The 21465-nt window shown below is 37.8% G+C and overlaps 1 protein-coding gene across 18 annotated transcripts in view; it reads left to right on the top strand.

The window, feature by feature from the left end:
- Nucleotides 1-21465, top strand: part of LINGO2 (leucine rich repeat and Ig domain containing 2) — a 441629-nt gene that overhangs the window by 210738 nt on the left and 209426 nt on the right. Inside the window, exon 1 of one of the 18 annotated variants that reach the window (XM_042913619.1) lies at nucleotides 3796-3911. The exons of the other annotated variants lie outside the window; for them this stretch is intronic. The gene's annotated coding sequence lies outside the window, so the exon portion shown is untranslated. Of the gene's footprint in view, nucleotides 1-3795; nucleotides 3912-21465 lie in introns of those variants that run through there. 18 annotated transcript variants of the gene reach the window in all.

Below are 21465 nucleotides of genomic sequence, written 5' to 3'. Positions count from 1 at the left end.
GGGATGAGGACCCAGAGAAATAAATTGGCAAGTAGACCAATGAATCAGAGGAAAATCAGATCATTGTAATTTTATGAAAGTCAGGGGAAGATAATGTTGCAAGAAAGGAGTGGTTAGATCTATAGATGCTGCTGAGAGGTCAAGAAAGATGAGGATAGAAATGTCATCACTGGATTTATCATTGAGGTTATTGGTAACATTTATTCATACCATATGTTTTTCCTAAGCCTATGTAATGTTCCTGACATTGAGCATGGACATAGTAAATGCTCATTAAATATTTGTGAAGAGAAAGAAAAAAGGAAGGGGAGGCAGGCAAGAAAGGAAGGAAAGAAGGAGGCGGGAAGGAGTAAAAGGAGGAAGGGGTGCCTGGATAAACAAGGTGATAATAATAAATTGCATTCTTCTTGCCTGGACAAAAACTGATACTTGATTTTGTGAGATGTTGATTAGGGAGTGAACTCAAAGTCCAGGAAAAAGTGGAAGGCTGCAAACTTGATTGTAAAATACCTTCTCCATTTACCACTATGACCAGGAGTTATTTCAGTCATTTATCTTTTTTTACACAGAGTTGTCTCCTTGGCAATAAGCCCAGCCTTGCATGCCTAGAGCAAGCTTAGCCATGGACTGTTTTCATGCTTTCTCTTAAACTCTGTTCAGGGGGCTATGATTTCAGATTGGACATTTATTTTAAAGAAATTAAGAAACAGAGACTGAGCACCTTCTTTGATGCTTAAGACAGGCTGCCTTCAAAATCCTAATTGGCACCTGGCTGATAAAGAGCAAGATAATTTTCTCCACTTATGCAATTACAGATCATTTGGTCATCACAGTACAAAACCACAAGAGAGTAGACATCTGTTTGGTTCTTAAGTTCTCATAATTCTTTAATATAATTATATTTTTATTTAGATGTTTCTTCAGCACAATTATGTGTCATCAGTTAATTTGGCCCAGTTGTGGTATGCCCTGCCCCAGCTTCTACTGATGAATAGCTTACTTTGTACCTGTAGGTTGAATAAATAGAAAAACTTCAAATACCAGAAATTTTGATTTCCATTGGCACAGTCCTTTTTTGTTTTTGTTTTTAGGATATTGGTGAGGTTATAGAACCCCATGAGACGATGCATAAGCTATGGATTTCCTCCCTAGAAAAAGACAATCACATCCCAAATTTTAAAACTTGGGGGAGTTTATCAACTCCATTTACAGACAGATCAGCCTAGAAATTCTGAAAGTGTGGGGGAGATAATCTGGCATCTGAATCAGTGTGGACCTGAGGAGACTATTGAAAACATGGCTTTCTTGGCCATAATGAGTCAGAATTTCTACATTTGTTAAAGATTTGAAACTTTTATAATAGTACAATGTTAGTAACCCAGGGGTTCATGGATTCTGGACTAAGAGATCTTAGTTAACTGCACCCCCTCTAAGTAGATCTGTTCTAAACAGTAGAAAACGCTGTGTCACTTAATTATTTTCATTACTTCTTCACTCTTCCCCCATCACTACCTACTACCCCTCAAACACACACCACATAAGCGTGCATGAGTTAACACACACACCCCACAAATACACATGCTCATACACACGCCTAGTGCTGTCTTGATCAGAACAGCTTCAAGTTTTCTGTTCTTCATGGAATATTAGGCACTGGTTGAAGCACTGAAAATTTAATCATCTCTTAAATCTTGCTTCTTTCCATTCTGATTAATATAAGAAAAATGATCACTGCTTTAACTATCTTTCATTTCTGAGTGGCTTCAGAAGGTGTATAAAGATAACCTCAGGAACTCTGTTCTGAATCTTCAGGACAGTCTGTACCTACTGCACAAATTGGCCTCAGAATGTGAACTTTCTACTACACAGTCTCTAATCTTTGCCACGATTCTCTTCGTAACTGATACAAATCTTTAGACCCGTTTGTTATTTTTTTCTTTCCTTATTCCCCCTTCCAAATCTTAAGCAGTTGCTTAACATAGGCTTTTTCTTTATACACCATTAAGGATGGTTCGTGTTCCAAAAATTAATTTGAAAGTCCTTTGTTTTAAAATTTGAACACATCGTGTTGTGGTAATCATACATAAATGATGGTGCTGCCATCCCAGCCTAGATGGCCTCTTTGACCTAATTATTTCTTGATTCTGGTAACAGGGAACCATAGCTCTAGATATGGTCACCATATCTGCATTTTCTTTGGCTTGTCTCCATATTCTAAACATTGTCCTTAGAAACCATCAGAATGTCTAGGAAAATCTTGTCATCTTTCTGTCTTTTATATCCAAAAGCAGTGGGAAGAAATTCACTCATCCCAACTTTTGGTGATAGAGGAAAAGATAAGAGTGAATTCTAATTCCTTAAGGCTGAGCCTCTCCCAGGCAAACTTAGAGGAGAGATAGTAGTCTCAGACCTCTCCCCTCTGGTCCCATCAACTCTGCCCTTGTAGTGCCTCTACTTTAGGAGGTGGTGGTAAGAGCCTGGCCATTCCTAAGTAGGGGCTGTTTATAAATATGATGTTGACAAGTCAGGGTATGCTGCACCTGAGAGAAGGAAACAATTTAGCTTAAATACATATATATATATATATATATATATATATATATATATGTATATGTATATATATATACATGTATATACATATACATGTATATGTATATACATATACATATATATATACATATGTATATGTATACATATGTATACATATATATACATATGTATACATATATGTATATGTATACATGTATATATACATGTATATGTATATATATACATGTATATGTACATATACATATACATATATATGTATATGTATATATATACATGTATATGTATATACATGTATATATATGCTGTATTTTATTTATCAAAAGGAATTATCTGAACTATTAAAAAAACAGGTAGTGCAGTGTAATGTTCACCCACATGGAAAGAGAAGCCCTGAGTGAATAGGTAAAAAGGAATTAGGAGTTAGTGTGGGGGCAGCTCATTTGAAAAGCCCTCTAGCCATCTAGTTCCGTACAAAGGCTCTAAGCTTTGGACAGCAGAAGAAATGATTTGGCCTAAAGAAGGGCCAAGTAGAAACATTTAGAGTCCAAAGCAAACAGCAGAGAAAAATTTAAAGGGATTAATGAACCTATTCTAAAGAGCAACTAATTACAAGCTTGGATAGCTGAGACCAGAAGCTATGAAAATGTCTGAGGTGACTAGTATAAGGGAGAATGATAAAGGAGTGAATCATCATTTGGAATTATAAGGCAATTATCCAGTACTAAGGAGTTTCAGTGCTTTAAATTCTTTTTCTAGTTTTAGCATGAAATTAAATCAGAAGTTTAGACCATGGAAAAGCCTTAAAGATCATGCTATCATGTATGTATTAAGAAGTAATCGATTGTGCACCATTGTTTAAATTAGTCAGCTTGCATGTGTTTGCCTAACACAAAAGACTTATAACTCCTTCCTTCTCTTTAATTTTAAAGCATTTGTGCCCACCCCAGATCTTCACTCTGAACTCTAGATTTGAAATATGTGCTGCAAACTTAGAATGTCAGAAACCAATCTGATCTTCACCCTCAAATTGTTCCTCCTGCAGTCTTTCCCTTTTTGTTTAATGGCAGTTCTCGTCATCTAGTAGTACAAGCCCAGAACCTGGGAGTGGTCTCTGAACACTCTCTTTATTTTCTGTCAGGAAATCCTGATGACTCTTTCTTTAAAATGTACCCACATCTGCCTTCACTGTGTCTATCCCCATCTCAGCCACCATTATCTGTTTCCTGGATGACTGCTACAGTTTCCAGTCTACTGTGTCTACTACTGACCCATTGCATCTGTTCTGAACACAGCAGCCAGAGAGATCCTGTTAAGCATATGCAAGATCATGCCATTTCTCTGCTCTAAACCTCCAATAAAAGGTAGGGAAAAAACCACAATAGCCTATAAAGTCCTGGGGATTTTGTCTCAGTTGTTTCTCTGATCTCATCTACTGCTAGGCCTGTTCTTGTTCGTCCTCTCCAGCATTCTGGCTATTTGTCATACATGCCAGGGTCATTTCCACCTCAGGGCCTTTGCACCTGTGTTTCCTCTATCTGGGACACTGTTTTTCCCCAGATATCTGTTTGGTTTCCTTCTCTTACCTTTTACTATTCTTTCCTCACTTAAATCTTCCTGGACCACCTTAAATAAAATTACAGTTATATACCCCCCCCCCACACACACACACATCAATACTTCCTAGTCATTTTTAATTATTATTTTCTCCATAAAACCTATCTCTGTATAGTGTAATACATATTTTTCTTGTTTATTTTGTTCATCATCTGTCTCATCTGTCTGGAACATAAGCATTATGGGAATAGGGATTTTTTTTCTGTCTCTTTTTCATTGTTGAATCCCTGGGACTTAGAGCAGTACCTGGCCTACAGCAGGTCTTCAAAAGTATTTGTTTAATGAAGTATGTCTCCCATTTATGATTGCATTAACCTAAACAGACACTGGAGCAATACAACTTCACTTGCTGTACCTCATAGTGTCAGAGAGTAAGACAAGAGCCTCCATGGGACTTACCCTGTGTACTGTAGGATCCCCTTTTTATTTAAGAAATATTAGCTTGCATAGGAGTCTCCATCTCTCCAGACTATTCTAGTTCTTCTATTAGATGAGGTCAAGGCAAGCACTGAGACCAGGAGGGATGTGAATGACTGGGTGAAAGACAGATAAAATGAAGGATTATGACTCTCTCCTGGTAGTTCTTCTCTGATCCAGCACCTCAGATGCTGTAATGCCATTTTTATCCCTTCTATCCCTCTAGAAGAAGTACAAAAGAAACCTGAACTTGTTCATGTTTGTGTGGACCCCATGGATCCTAGCTGAGAAAGAATACAGTACCCAGAGACTCCTTGGAGAGAAGGAGATGTGTTTGTGAACCTCAGAGGGATGGATGGGTATCAGATGTGCTTCTGTCAAAGGTCTAGTCGTGCAATAAGGTCAAGAAGGCAAGGGCATGAAGCTGGATCCAGAATGGGATGAGGGGTTCTGGAGTTACAGGGTGAATAAAGGCTTTAGCCAGATAAATGGAAGATGAAAGAAGATAGTTGGGTACAGACAAGTCCTCCAAAATCTAACATCTGTGATGGTAAGACTTTGCTCTCTGATTTTATCAATCCACCTAGATAAGATCATTTAATGATTAAAATTTAGGCTTCCTAAGGTGGAGAGTCTTTTATCTCTTTTATATCTCAAAATATACTCTTATAAATTATTCTTATGTAAGTTGCCAGACTGTGGGATATAAAAGTGCAAATTTCCTGACCACTACTTAGAATAACTGATTTTGAGCATGTCTAAAAACTGTTTCGAAAAGTCCTCCAGGTAACTCTTATGGACTATAAAGTTGTAGGAGTGTCTTTAGCCATCAAAGCTTCCAATATGACTAAGGGATAAAAAGTCTGTGAGTGGAAAGAAGTGCTAGAAATTGTATTTTAGCAGCTCGGTTTCCAAAACTGCATTCCAGTCTTCTGATGAATGTGACCGCCAAGGAGTGGAAGGGGAAGACTCTTTTGAACAAATATATTTGGGCAAAAATTGGTTCAATACCATTACTATAGGGCTTCTCAGAGCCACTGATGACTTCTACTAATTATTATATACCATAAAGGGAATAAAATAGGCAACATTTTCCACACTTACTTTTTTTTTTTACCATTATACTGTTTAATCAAGGGGAATTATGTAGAATGAGTATTCTAGGAAACACATCTGATGAACACTGGCATAGTGTTACGGTATTTACAAGACAGATTTTATTACAGTTTTAAAGGCCTGAAAAAATGCTTCAAACATTCTGCATTGTGTATAATATTGAAAAAAAAAAACCCTAAAATTTACATGCAAGACATTATTGCTCACTCTTTGTTTTTTGCACACTGGTGAACTCTGATTGAATGTGTTATCACTACCAAATTTAGTTACCCTTAAAAGGAGATCCAGAAGAGGGCAATGCTTAGATCAAAGGAATAATTTTCAAAAGGTGCTGTTTTGGGAAAACTGGTACCTAGGATGGGTACTACTTCAGAGTAGCTGGACCTTCCTAACAGTTCTCAAAGCAATCGCCTACTTCACCTACCCATAAATCCAGCTCTGATCTTGTCTCTTCAAAGTTTTGGAAAGAGTTTATTTTTTTTTTTAATTCCTCCTGTCCTTCTTTAGCCATAACACCATTAGTAGGCTCTCCAGAGAAGGAAGAATTTGTACATGAATATTTGCCTCCTGGGTCAGACAAAGCAGCAGATGTTTTCTTGTACTATGTGTAGAGGTAGTTATTTTAGGCCTTTTTCATTTAGCTTTCTTCTTGAAAGTTTGATGTTGAAGTTTTCTATTGTCATTACTTTCTCCTTTTAGAAGAAATTTCTATATACTTTCTGAATTATATCCCTAGCCTATCTCTCTCTACCTTTCTCTGTGTCTCTATCCGCCTGAGTCTCTCTCTCTTTCTCTCTGCCTCCCTCCCTCCCTCCCCGTCTTCCTCTTTTCTCTTTTCTCTCTCCTTTCCTCAATCCAACTTTGTCATTCATTTAAATAAACCATACTTTCAAGTTCAATTTCAAAAGTAAGATTTGTGAAGAATGCAGCCTTTGACAAAACAGTGTAGTGGTAGAAGTGGTAGCAGAAAAATAGCGACTTTAGTGTTGACCAGATGAGCCTCATCATGTCATTTGTTAGTTATGTTACCTCTAACAAGTTATTGAGAGCTACAGTTACCATAAAAGATGGTGGAATCTAATTTTTGGGAGTATAGAGAAGATTAAAACAGCATATATGAAAGTACCTGGAATATTGTTTGTTTCCATTCCTTCTCTGGAAAAGAGGAGGCTACCTCCTCCTTTCTAATTCATACTTCCTATAGGGAACCTCTCATTCCTGATTACGCTCCTGAGTCCCCCAGAACTCTCCCACATATGTTGTAGAGAGTGACTTCATGGAAACCGTTCCTGGACTTGTTCTTTAATCCAGGAACATTATGACCAATAAGTTTACTCTAAAGCACCAACTTCAAAAGATTAGTAATGTCTGCCTAGAGGGTTGTATTGAGAAGGGTTGTGAACCCAGTTAGGGCTCTGAGAACAGGAGCATCATGACTGGTTGGTAATGTCTCTCCTTTGCATGAGAAGGAAACTGCAACATATGAATTTTCCAATCCTACTCCAACTGTTTTTCTTCTTTTTCCTTCCCCAAATTTTACTATGATGAGCCCCATCTTCTTGGGCTCTTCAAGCAGCCTTCCAAAATAGTATATTTTTACATAAGCTCATTCCCAAGAAGATACCAGTGTGGGCTGATGGTACCCTGTATACTTCCCTGCATGGATACTTATATATTTACAGGCTTGATCTCAATCTGATGGTGGAATGCCATGCAGTGTCCTTGCCACAGTTTTCTGTAGCCACATTATGGAACTCTCATCTATAAGGTCTCTGCTGCAATGACTCAGCTCTGCCATTGCTGCATGAAAGCAATCATAGATACAAAGCAAGTCAATGAGTGTGGCTGTGTTCCAGTAAAACTTTATCTACAAAAATATGCAGTTAACTAGATTTCAACCATGCATCATAGTTGCTGTTCCCTGCATGAAAGGTACATTCTGTGCACACTAACTCAGCAGTGATTCTCTGTTGTAGACTCTGGGTCTGGAGTTCCCTCTTGTCCAGCAAGAAAGCAGGACACAGGATTAAGAATGTGAGAGAGGCTAATGTCAGGAGGAGGCAAGAGGCCAGAGTAAGGACCCTTGCTCTGTTTTTATTAGGATCAGAAGTCTTACAAAGATGGTGATGTAGGATCAGAAGTCTTACAAACATGGTGATGGGTGTGCACAAAAAGACAATGAAATCATGAACATTAACTCATGGGCATGAGGGAAAGGGCATTTTGAAGATATGTGGTGTTAGGGGGTTGAGTTAATACAAAACAAAATCCTGGCACGGTTGGAAGGTTATTTATAGCAAACGTGAGGCATCACCTCTGTTTACTTAAACTGGTCTAGGGGACAAGAAAGACAGAGCAAGCTACCTCAGGGTCAACAAGACACCTTTCTTTTGCTAATTAGCTGTGCTCTGGGCATCTTTGCCCTGCTGAGGTCTATAGCCCTATTTACCTGTTTACCTAATTTGTTTGGCCAAAGCAGCTTTCTGCTATTGTAAATTTGGAGGGGGGGTGGCGTTTCCACCCTGAATACCTAATCTTGTTTACCTCATCTTGGATGTTTTCATCCTGAGATTCCCTATTCCTATACCTTTGTCCTATACTGGGACCTTTGCCCCGCTTGTCCTATACTGGGGGCCTTTGCCCCGTTTACCTAATCTTGTTTACCCAAACTTGGGTGTGTACATCCTATGGCTTTCTAATTCTTTATGCCTTGTTAACCCATCGGTGCAAGCTAAGGGAATTCCTAAGCTTATTCCCTACAATTCTGGATGCTGGGACACAAGAATTGGCCCTGCTGCTGACATTGTCAGAGAAATCTGAATAGGCCTTAATGTTTTGTGACTTTCAATGAACTGTAAGCAGAGTTTGGTCCTTGCTGTCAGTTTGAAAACTTTTCACTGGGCTTCACAAAATTCCCTATGCCCATGGTTCTCAAACTTGAATGTACAGCAGGATCATCTGAAGGGCTTACTAACACATAGATTTCTGGCCCCACCATTGGCATTTCTAATTCAATAGGTCTGGAACAGGGCCTAGGAATTTACATTTCCAACAACTTTTCAGTGGATATGGATGCTGCTGGTCTGGGGATTACACTTAGGGAGCCACTGGCCTAAGCCATCCCCTTTGCCTAGAAAATCTGAGGTGTTTAATAATGAGGCATTATTCAAACAACAATGAATGGAATTGATTAATCCTCCAAACCCTGCTCATAGAAAACTTCTTGTTTAATGTTTCTGCTTGACAAACTATTGGCAATTTTGATGCCTATTGCAGGCAGCTCAGAAAGTATAATCTGAAATCAGTGGATGTGCTGGTTGGTAGTAAGAGCAACAGCCCCAAAGAGGCCCAGTCCTAGACTTCCTGTGCTTGCTGTTTTCCTCCCCATCCATCCATCTCTGCTGGACAGTGGTAGCAACTTACCTTAGTCTCTACAGCAGAGGGTTAGGAAATGAGTCTCCATCTGAGTGGAGACTAACAAACATCAAAACAGTAGATTTCCAAACATATTAACACAATCTACATTTCTCATGTGATTTTTGCTTCTATGAAAGTGCATAGGAGACTACGTTGGCATATAGCTTCCAATTTGAATAACCACATTGGCTAGACTAGTGAACAGTCTATTGTTTATTCATCCCTTCCGCAAATAGTGTGCATCCTTCAATGTGTGTGTGTGTGTGTGTGTGTGTGTGTGTGTGTGTGTGGTGATACTCCTGGAGTTCTCTTTCTTGGGAGAGGATAGGAAAAAAAATGATATTTATTGAATAAGTGGAACTGGCAACCATCCTGTTGCCTACAAAAATCTTCTACTCTCCAGCTATTTCTTGAATTCTATCTTTTGAACCATGTTGTTTAGCTGACCTTTATGCTGTTAACAATCCTTTATACCTGAGTGAAACTAAAAAGAAGATGAAATGGGAAGGAGAACACAGTGAAGGGAGATGAAAAAACAGAACAGGGAAGCAATGTCAAGGAACTGGCCTTTCTGCCTTTTGCTAAGAAAGATTCTAGCAGCAAGCATGCAAATACTAAACAGGGGATAATTTGTAAATGCTTTTCACACATGTGTATCTTTATTCTCACATGCATAATAGATATGTGGAAATTTCATTTACAATCCAAAAATACAAAACTTCACACTCATTAATAGGACAGATGCTCCAGCAAAGTATTGCTGAGTTCACCAGGAACCTTCCTTATCTCTGACAATATGCCTGACCGCATAGCAACTGAAAGAAAGTTCACCTGAGTGAGTCAGCACCTGCAATAGAGGCAGCCCAATGGTGGCTGATAAAGCAGACTCTCCCCTGTTTTCCCAGTGCTTTTCCAACCTTGAAGAGCTGTCTTTGGCTTATAGAAAAGTTATCTGCTTTTACTTCCCTAATCCACAGTGAAGCACCAGAAGACTGCTGCTCACCCAAGGTCACATCGTGAGTGGCAGATCAATGATCAGGATAGAAAATACAGATATGAGGGCTAATACTGTTATAGACTTCTGAACCTGTGATTACCTAAGTTGTCCTTATATTAACACACTTAAAGAAGAGAATAGATGATTCACTTCAAGCATTTAATTTAGGAGTTGGTTCTTTTTTTTTCTCCCTCATTTAATATACCAAAGAGTTCTAGCCACAAATTCCTGTCTAATTGGCACTCTTAGAAACCATGTTTTTCCCAGTGAGGAAAAAAGTAAGAAAGAAAGCAAAGTGAATAAGTAATCATAAGCCTGGGATTATGTATATTTCTGTAAGTAATTATTTAAGGGGAAATCATATATATCCATTTTATGATATAAAAAAAATGAGTTAAAACAGAATGCTTCCACACATACACACAGTGGTCCAGCTCTAAGAGAATCTATTGGCCATGCTATAAATCTTTTCAAGTATAGGTTTCCAATAAAATATGAGAAGACCTTTAAATAAGTGGTTCTAATAGTCACCAATTCCATTCATTTAAAAAAAATAACACTCCAAGCTGCTACTCAATTCATTTTATTTTATTTTTTATATGAAATTTATTGTCAAATTGGTTTACATACAACACCCAGTGCTCATCCCAGCAGGTGCCCTCCTCAATGCCCATCACCCACTTTCCCCTCCTTCCCATCCCCCATCAACCCTCAGTTTATTCTCAATTTTTAAAAGTCTCTTATGGTTTGGCTCCCTCCCTCTCTAACTACAATTCATTTTAGTTGGCTCTATTATACCTTCAAAAACTATATAATCCTTTGAATCTCAATTCATCTCCTTTCAAATCTATTTGGCTGATGTTAAAGGTGAAAACCGATATAGCTCAATGGAGCATGGATTCAGAAAAATTGAAAGTGGAGTATGTATCATTTCCAACTTAGAAAGAAACTAATAGAAGTAATTTTGCTGCACTAGATTATTCACTTGACTCCTCTTTCCCACTGGAAAGTTTCTTGGATTGGAAACCCTCCAGCTATCAATAATAACATCCATAATATGAATTTGACTAGAATCAATTATATTGTCATCACTAGAATAAAAACACAAGAATCCAGCTATGAAAAGAGCACATTTATAGAAGAAAACCCACAGTCTAGAGGGAACATAACTTTCAGTGTCAACTCTAACTTGTGAGGATGGAGAGCAAAATGTTCTCTAAACATTGAGAAGATAATTTCCTGTTATCACCAACACTTTGTGCATGTTCCTTCTTTGCTTATCAAATCTTATTTCTGTAATGAATATTAATGCTTGTAGTACTTTAAAATCAAAACATCTCTGGTGTGTAAATTAACTGAGAGCCTTTATCCATATTTAATATTTAGCAAGTTTTTGCAGAAGTATCTATTGCCGTTTTGCTATATATTTTGAATGTGTATTCCATTCATATGCAACATTTAATCCTACAAGTTCAATGAGACTGTAAGCTGTGGTTTCAAGTTTCCTCTTGCTATTTAAGAGCAAGACTAAGAGCCCAGACATTTTAATATAACGTATACACTGTCTTCTCTGAGTTGTAATTTAAGTTTTATCATAACACTGCGGGATCTGCTAGTGTCTGCAGCTTGATTTCACCCTATGGTTTATGCCCTGAAGTGTCAGGCAGATAGCACTGTGCCAATCAGTTTCAGCCTGTTAAAGCTCAGGGAGCAAGGCAGAGATAAAGTGATGGAAGGCTGATTGTTGGCAATGATTTACAAGTGGGCTTCATGGCCCCAAGGCTTCAGGATCTGTCCAGAGGGCAGTAAAAGGAAGAAAAATCTTAATTTGCATAGTTTTTTGTATGACTTCAGAACACTTGGTGGAGATTGGGAGGTCTAAAACAGATGCCCCCTTTTAAAAAAGAAGAACGAAAAAGCAAAGAATAAGTGGTTGGCTGTAGAATAAATGAATTACAGATCTTCCTTGACTTATGATAGGCTTATGTCCCAGTAAGTTCATCATAAGGTGAAAATATCGTAAGTCAAACATGCATTTAATACAGCTAACCTACTGAACATCATAGTTTAGATTTGCCTACCTTAAATGCACTCAGAACACTTACAATACCATTATTTGAGCAGAATCATCTAACACAAAGCCTACTTTAAACTAAAGTGTTGAATAGCTCATGGAATTTATTGAATACTGTACTGAAAGTGAAAAATAGAATGGTTGTATGGGTATAGAATGGCTGTAAGCATATCAGTTGTTGACCCTCGCGATCGTGTGGCTGCCTGGGAGCCGAGGCCTGCTGTCACTGTCCAGCATCATGAGAGAAGATCTTACAGCATATCACTAGTCTGGGAAAAGATCAAAATTCAAAGTGTGTTTTCTACTCAATGGTATTGTTTTTGCACCATCATAAAGTGAAAATATGAAGCCGAACCATCATAAGTCACAGGCCATTTATATTGGCAGTGTCAATAGTGCATAGTGAGACCTCCAAATCACCCATGATTTGGGCTGGAGTTTTCTGGCCTGTAAAATGGGGATGCTGCTGAAAATTACCTCAGAAAGTTCTTTTAAGAATATGTTGAAATGCCCAAGAGGACACCTGGTCCCTTAGAATTCTGAAGCCATTCTTTTTATTGCTTCTCTTATTTTATTGCCACCACTGTAAATCATAATATTTTTTGACATTTAATATGTTTCAAGCATTAAGCCAAGGTTTACGTTCATCATTACATGTAATCTACAAAAGAATCCTATGAGACAGGTACCTACTTCTTTTATTTCCACTTAACAGAGAAAGATGCTGGGGCTCAGAAAGGTGCATAGAAGTTAGCAATGGATTGGGGATTTGAACATATACATGTTAACCCAGAAGTTCCTGAAGCATCTGACGTTAGACAACTAGAAGGAATAAATTAATTCCCTAGAAGCCCTGGGAGTGACTGGGATACAGAGTGAAAAATCTTTTAGAAATTTGGCCAGTTCTGATTCAGAACTTTTTGTAAGCCCTATTGCAACAAGCTAGTTATACCCCAAGTTTTCTGTCCTGTTTCTGTTCATATGTGTACTCAAATCCCCATCCATTAGGAAGCTGTCTCTAATTGTATCTAAATACGCAGCACAGTGGTAAAATATTATCAGAAGATAACAGAAGGAATCCTTCATGTTGAAATAAGAAATGTACATTTGGTAGTGCCATCTCCACCTTTCCATAATAACATTTGCATTTATACAACTCCTAAATTTTAAGGGATGCTTAGGACTTTGCAAATGCTACCTAATTATATTAGATTCAGAAGGCTTGGCAAGTGAGTATTATGGTGCTACTTTTACAAGAAAGGTAAGAAAGATGAGGCCAGAACCATATCTTGACTCATATTTGTGTGCGGAGTTGTAAGGAAAGATTGAAAATGTGATTATTGTGTTTTTAATGATGGAATAGCATATGTGAAGCACAGGCCACTGACACCAAGCTCAAGAATGAACACTGCCTGTGTTTTTGTTTCCTATAAAAGCACAGACAGCAGTGAGCACTTGTCTACATTAAGCCATCAATCAGGAAGCATTTGTGGTGAGTCTTTGGTGTGCTGAACAGATCCTAAATATTCCTGAGCTTTAATTTCCTTATCTGCAATATAGAAATAATAAAAATATCTGCCTCATTGGGTTGTTGTAAGAATTAATTGGAAGAATGCATGCAAAAGCATTTTGTAAACTCTAAAGTATTATACAAATGTCAGCCATTTTATTAAATTCAAGCAATTAAACCTTTATTGAGCATAATCTACGTGGTGATAGAAATCCTAAGAGTAAAATGTAGGTTATTTCACCCTTAATGATATAGCTATCTAATAGAGAAGATATGCATCTTATCTAAACAATTTAAATTTGGTATGAAAACTGCTACTATAGATAAATAGACAAAGTTCTGTGGTGCTGTAGAAATAAGGGTCACAATTAATTTAGGGAAAAGAGGTTGTTTTGGGGGGAAGTTTCAAGGAGGCTGGTATATTGAGATTTCTGTGAAATCTCAGATGGAATTTTTTTGGAGGAGAAAATCTTCCAGGTAAGAACATCCTAGGAGGGCATCCATACAGAAGCACAACAAAGGAGTGCTTGTGACTGGACTGCAGAAGGCACATGACGAGCTAGTAGGAGATGAGTTTGAAAGACAGGTTTGAAGGTTAGGTGTGAAGATTTTTGAATGCAATACTGAAGAGTTAGAGTTTTATCTCTAATACTAGGAGATGCCATGGAAAAATATTTTCAACCAGAAACTGACACATAGCTCGCTCTCCCCCCCGCCCCGCCTCTCTCTCTCACTTTGGAAGACAGGTAAGAGTGAAGGTTGTGTCATTCCTGCCCTTAAGATGTTTGTCTTCATACTGAGGATGTGATATCAATATATTCACAGGCGTTTTGGCCCCTTAACCTTCACTATCAGAACTGGAACCTAGGCTGAGACCAGACCAGAAGCTTCATCCAGTATAGCTTAGAGTTATTGGAGATAATACAGGTCATCTACAGATCAAGTGTCTGAGATGGAGAGGATCTAGAAATAAACACCTTAATAAGAGTGAACTAGATCTGGAACCCTCCTTAGACTAACCATAACTAACTCAGTGTTTGCCCTAATGACTTACCACATATGGTCCAGAAGTGAGACTGTCCCTGAACTAGGATCTTATCTCATAGTCATTACATTATAAAGCAGATTTTTAAATATTTGATATATCATTTATATTACATGAGTGGTAATAAAATTTCTACAACAATGGCATCCATTCATTAGGTTACCAGTGTTTCATTGAAGATGTTGTATTGGATTGTCTGAATCATGGAGAGGTTAAAACTATATTTCTAAGAACCTCCCTCTCCTGTGGCTCCATGTCCCGGTCTGCCAATGAGAGGAACTTGGGAGAGCTTTGGAAGGAAGAAAAGAAAGAGGGGACAATTTTCTCTGGAGGCAGTTACAGTTAGACACAAGGCAGGTGTAGACTTTGAAGTGACCTCAGGGTTAGCCTCTTGAAGATCATCTGCATTAGGCTGCAGACTGAAATAGTTTGTGGGTGTCGTCAGAGGTTATTGAGGCTCAAAGAAGCTTCTAGGTGACCTACTGAGAACCACAGATGGTGTTGCTATAGGTTGAGATTTTGGATGACAGTCAAATTTGCTTTCTGGGACCTTCCAATGATATGTAAGCCTCAAGTTCCCTATGTTAAAACCTGCTATACATGGAATGCGTAGAGTGAATTGAATTCTTCTCAATACACTCACTGATGCGGGTGTGGCCAGATAGTCACCTTACACAATAGAAAGCCACCTGCCAATAGGTATTAGTGATTATATATATCCAGGAAATCCTACTTCTAGGAAGTGATCTCAATTTATAATGAAAATGTATGCAAAGATGTATGTGCAAAATTATTTGCCCCACATTAAGAAATACTCTTTGCATCTAGTTCTGTGCTGGTTTCTGAGCACAAAGAGATGAATAAGACTCATTTGCTGCCCTCATGGATCTCAAAGCACAGTCAGATGTAATTTACTCCTCTTCAGAGCTAATCAACCATCTCAGCTTCATAGCCCACCACTGTCAAACCTCAGCTACCTTATCTAATCTTACATTTCATTCTTTTCTAATCCTTACTTCCTGTCCAGTTTTAGTCCTTTCATCCACTGTCATCATGTCTTCTTCCATACTCTCCCTCATCCTGTTCCCCTACCTGGAATATTTTCTCTGCCCCCTACCTATCTGAAGCGTGTATATATCAACAAAATCAGTTTCCACCTCAAGAGGTCCATGAAGTCTTATCTGATGACCATAGTTTATATACCCACATCCCTTTTTCTCTGGTATCTTACTGTACTTCTATTCAATATCACTTATCTGTTCTCAGATTAGTTTGTGTCTCCTTTGTCTCAACTGGATTATAGATTGCTTTGTGAAAGAACCATGATTTGCACAGTATCTCTAGAATTGACATAAAACTCTGGGGACACTGGAGAATACCAAAGAAAATTTTTTTAAATTTTGTCTTTACTTTAAAAAAAAAAAACAAGTTTTAAGATATTGAGGTACATGTATCTTTGCCAAAACATTTCAAAGATATTATAGAGATTTCGCTATGCTCCTCAGTCTCCCCTAATGTTATTTTCATATGTTGCTATGGCACATTAGCCAAAACTGGTTCATTACTATTGACTAAACTCTGGCCTGTCTTTCACCAGTTTTTTCATTAATGTTCTTTTCTGTTCCAAGGTCCAATCCAGAACTCTGGTTATAGTTTTGCCCCATGGTTTGAAAATAAGAATATATGTATAACTTGGATCTTGATGACCGCATTATAATAGCCTTGTTGCTTGTTTGACCATATTTGACCATGTTTGAATTTACAATAATACCAAATAATAATAATCTTATTGCTCCAGACTAATGAATAAAGGACAGAAAGTTACTGAATAGGAAAATGAAGCTTTACCACTAAGTAAATGCAAAACAATGCCACTGCATCAGCAATGGCTACACAGAATTTTAAATAATGAAAAGCAGTCAGAAAATTTATTTTTTATTAAATGTACAAGGTTTTATCAAGCAATTACCATGTGCAGGCATCTTACATCAAGGATAGAGTGATTAACAAAATAGACAAGGCATCTTTGTCTTCCCCCTGCCCCTTATTCTCATTGTCTCTCTTTCTCCCTGAGCTAACATTACATAAACCAGACAGTATACACATGTGAAAAAGAAAAAAAAAACTTCCTTAACAATCACTTCCATGTTTTAGTGTTTTTGTTACAAATAGTGGTTTTACTTTCAAAATAGTAATATCATTAATTGTCCTTTATTTTGTTAATTTGAATTTAATTGAATTTTCAGTCTTATGTGCATTTACTTTTTAATAATGTATTTTATTTTATTTTATTTTATTTTATTTTATTTTATTTATTTTTGGAAGAGATATAGGGCAAGTGGGGGAGAGGGGCAGAGGGAGAGGGAAAAAGAGAGAAAGAGAGAGAATATCCCAAGCAGAGCCCAAGGTGGTGTTCAATACCATGACCCTGGGATCATGACATGAGCTGAAATCAAGAGTTGACGTTCAACTGACTGAGCCATCCAAACACCCCTGCATTTAATTTTTAAATGTTCTTTTTTTATATAGTTGTGTAAGGACTTTAAGGATTAACAATTCCCATCTGACCAAATAATAGTGTAATTTGACATAAGTTAATTCAGAATGCATGACAATTTTTTCCATAAAATAAATCCTGACTTTGGGGCACCTGAGTTGCTCAGTTGGTTAAGCATCCGACTTCAGCTTAGGTCATGATCTCACAGTTTGTGAGTTCGAACCCTGTGTGGGGGTCTGTGCTGACAGCTCAGAGCCTGGAGCCTGCTTCAGATTGTGTGTCTCCCCCTCTCTCTGCCCCTCCCCTGCTCACGCTCTGTCTCTCTCTGTCTCTCAATAATAAATAAGCGTTAAAAAATTTTAATAAATCCTGAATTTTAAAAACATTACTTAACACATCATCTATATTCCTTGTGGCATAATTAAGAATTAGGCATACTCTATGCTCAATAAAACCTTTTAAATTACTAACAATAACAGGATATATAGAGCAATTAGCAAATTAATGGGTTTCTATTTGTTTTTCTATTTCAAAGGCTACTGTTTGGAGGGCTTCCGCTTTGCTTAGCTTTTAATATAGAAGTTTGAATGATGTGACCAGACAGAATTGCTTTGTCAAAATTCCCAGTTGGTCAGACATATGTACAGGCCATTACAGGCATTACTTTCATGAATTTACCTTAGTCTAGGGTCTTGCTCTCTGTTCTGCAGGCCCAGGAATCTGATTCATAAGTGCCTAGAGCATAAGAGTAAGGTTCTCTCCCTCTGTCTCTCTCTCTCTCATAGAATAATCTCTCATCATAACCCCTTATAGTTGATTTATAAGCATAAGTTTGCTTTGGAGCACCTGGAACCAGATCCACAAGAGTTTGTTATATGATTCAAATGTCCAGTGATATCAGGTTTAGGAAGTTTAACTCACTCATTTCAATGATGAACACACATCCACTGGCAGAACCAGAAGGATGAAGCTTTGCTGAGGGTGCCCCTTCTCCTAGGGACAGTTTGGAAGGGCTCTTTGCCTCTGTGGACTGTTATTTTTCTCATTCTGTCATTAATCAGCCTACCCTCCTCTCACCTCAACTGACTGACACATTGTGTCACTAAATATGTTCATCCATTCAATAAACTTCATTATAACTTACAAGTCATTCTTTAACATTTCTTCATTGAAGCACTAACTTCATAGCCAGTTTGTGAGTTTCTTTTATGAATCAGAGATGGACTAAGTATGTGTAGATATGGTTCCTACTTCATCAGAATGTATGGTATATTGGAAGATACAAACATGTGTTCAGGCAGTCATCTACAGTATGGCATGTGTTGTGATGGAAGTGTAGGATGCAGTGAGAGAAACTAAGAGAAGCACATAATAATAGACTTAAATCAGAGTCATCTCCCTGTATGAGGTTACATTTAAACTGAAATGAGACAGTTGTGTGATAAATAGTTTGAAGAAGTGCATATGTTTATGTAGAGTGTGTGTATGTGTGTGTGTGCATGTGTGTGCATGCGTGCGTGTGTGTGTGTGATGGAAAGAGAAACAGAGCAAGAGATGTGGGACAAAGAAGGAATGGCATGTATAAAGTCTCATGAACGAGTGGCATTTTGTACCCTGAAAGCAAGTCATTTCGCATAGTTCTATTCTGACCTATTATGTGTTGATTTCGGTCTACTTCTCCATCTTTAAGAATGGAACATTTCTTTTTTTGCACGTTTACAATTAATGCAGGGATGAAAGCTCATAATTCTGAGTGGGTTCTCATTTTAGAAATGTTGTAGCTCACACCAAGCAGCTGTCACCCTAATTAATCCAAATCCTCTACCAAGAAAATGGACCTTGGAATAACTTAACAGAAACATGGTATATGCATTTTTTAATTGTTCTGTTTGTCTATAAAAAGTTAGCCTTGGTAAGCCCTTGATTAGTGCATCCACACCAATACCTTAGCAAATATTTATTTTATTGTCTTTATTTTAAACAAAAAAATGTCAACTTTTTACATTATATATTTCTTTCATTTGGATATGATTTCCCTTAGCTTGGTAGACTATAAAGGATTAGTAAAATCTTTAAGCAGAGTTTGTAGAAACCAGCTAACTTTTATACTAGCCCTGGATTTTAGCCATTGAAAAAGTAGGTGGATAAAGAAGTTAAGATTTTCTGACTTTAAGTGAATAATTTATACTCCCTAAAGATAAAGGAAATTACTAGTGGCTAAACAAGATAAAACACACCAGGCACAGTATACAGGAGATTCTTAATATATACATACTAGACTAAATAAATCAATGAAAACTATTTCCTCACTAGTTATACACAGAGTAAAACTGAAACATTATTTTTTTAAGAAGTTTATGTATTATTTTGAAAGAGAGAAAGAGAGGGAGAGAGAGAGAGAGAGAGAGACTGAGAATCCCAAGCAGGCTCCAGTGTCAGTACCAATCCCATGACCCTGAGATCATGACCCGAGCTGAAATCAAGTGTCAGCCTCCTACTGACTGAGCCACCCAGACACCCCAAAACTGAAACACTCTAATAAACATTCTGTCGTTAAAAGGCCTGTATGTCAAAGTACTTGCATTGTATGGCATTTCTAGATTGGACTGGTGGTTCACAGATGGTCCTATCCCCTCTGCATCTCTCTTCAAAATGTACCTTCTTTTCCTGGCAGTGGATGGGTTGTTCATGTTATGGTCTCCTGGCTTCCATGTACAAGCCAGAAAGTTGGTGATATCTTTTAAAGCCTCAACAAGAAGAATATATTTTTTTAATTTTTTTCTCCTGTTATATCTCACTTTCCAATTTTCCACTCCCCTAGAGTTCAGCTCTCTGCCTCACAGTATGGTCCTGCCATATAAGAGAAAATAGCAGATATAAATGCATTTTAAGGAAAGTGATCTTCCACATCTTTCCAGAATGGAAAGGAAGAATGTGGGCAATGTGAAGCAGGTGAAGCAGTGACTTCAGTAGCGTATTATTGGATGCTCCATGGTTTCCCACTTTCCTTCACTGATAAACTCCAATGATCCTAACATGTCTCATTTTTACATATATAAAATAAACATTTGAAATCTTTAAGCTGTCTTTAAAACTATAATCAAAGAGAATCTTTGAAGGGGAAACTGCCTCTGCTGAATTAGAGCCTTCACCTGGGGGTGCTCAGTTGGTTAAGTGCCCAAGTCTTGTTTTCGGGTCAGGTTATGATCTCACAGTTCATGAGTTGGAGCCCCATGTTGGGCCCTGCACTTCACAGCATGGAGCCTGCTTGGGATTTTCTGTCTCCCTCTCTTTCTGCCCCTACCCTGCTCATGCTCGCTCTCTCTCTCTCTCTCTCTCTCTCAAAATAAATAAATAAATAAACTTAAAAAATAGTTTAAAACAGGTGAGCACCTAGAGGCTGATTCTAATAACCACAGTCAAAGAGAAGAGTTTCAAGCTTGGAATGACATATGCTGGACTCCAGGAGTTGGCATCTGCCCCAAGCCCCTGTTTCCGCAGTCCATGAATGCATGTGAGCTATAGGCCATAGGCAAAAGGCAGTATTTCAGCCAGTATTCTTTTCCTTAACATTCATTTGTAGAAGATGAAAAAGCAAGACATTTCTGTCAGACTGAAAAAAAGGAGTTGGAGCTAGAAGAAAGCTTCAGGGGAAAAAAAAATTTAAAGAAATTCATGCCTAAAGACAATGAATTGAAGCCAGACCATACATTTTCATCACTGCAAACCCTTGGAACTCCTTTCTCTATCCTTCCCTAAAATTTCTCTCCAAAGCTCCTTTTTCTGCCTGTAAATGTGTTAGTTTTATTATGGATTTATGTTAAAAGGATTAATGTATTTCCATCACAGAAACATTCAGCATGTAGGTTAAGATTACCTCAATGTTAAGATGTTTACAATGAAAATAATACTACTTTCTGCTTTGTAGGCTTCTTGTATGAACTCTGTGAGATAATGCAGGGAAAGTGCTTAGCACAGTACCTGGTGAATACTCAGTAACGTCAGATATAGCAGTGGCAGCTGATGCCATGGTGTAGATGCTGTTTTCACTGCATTTCAGCCATCAGAACTTCACAGGAACCAGAGCTGTGTTTTTGGGTTTGTTTGTTTGTTTGTTTTTTGGTCACAGCAATGCTGGAATTGGGAGAGCAGAAACATGACAACAAATTATTGAGTAGGGAAACTCCAGTACATATGGGGATAGTATGAAATCCCTGCAGTCCTGGAT

The sequence above is a fragment of the Panthera leo genome, chromosome D4 (assembly GCF_018350215.1).
Source record: "Panthera leo isolate Ple1 chromosome D4, P.leo_Ple1_pat1.1, whole genome shotgun sequence".
NCBI classification, from domain to species: Eukaryota; Metazoa; Chordata; class Mammalia; order Carnivora; family Felidae; genus Panthera; species Panthera leo.
The sequence above is the reverse complement of the archived record's forward strand: the minus strand, read 5'-3'. Positions and strand labels throughout refer to the sequence as shown.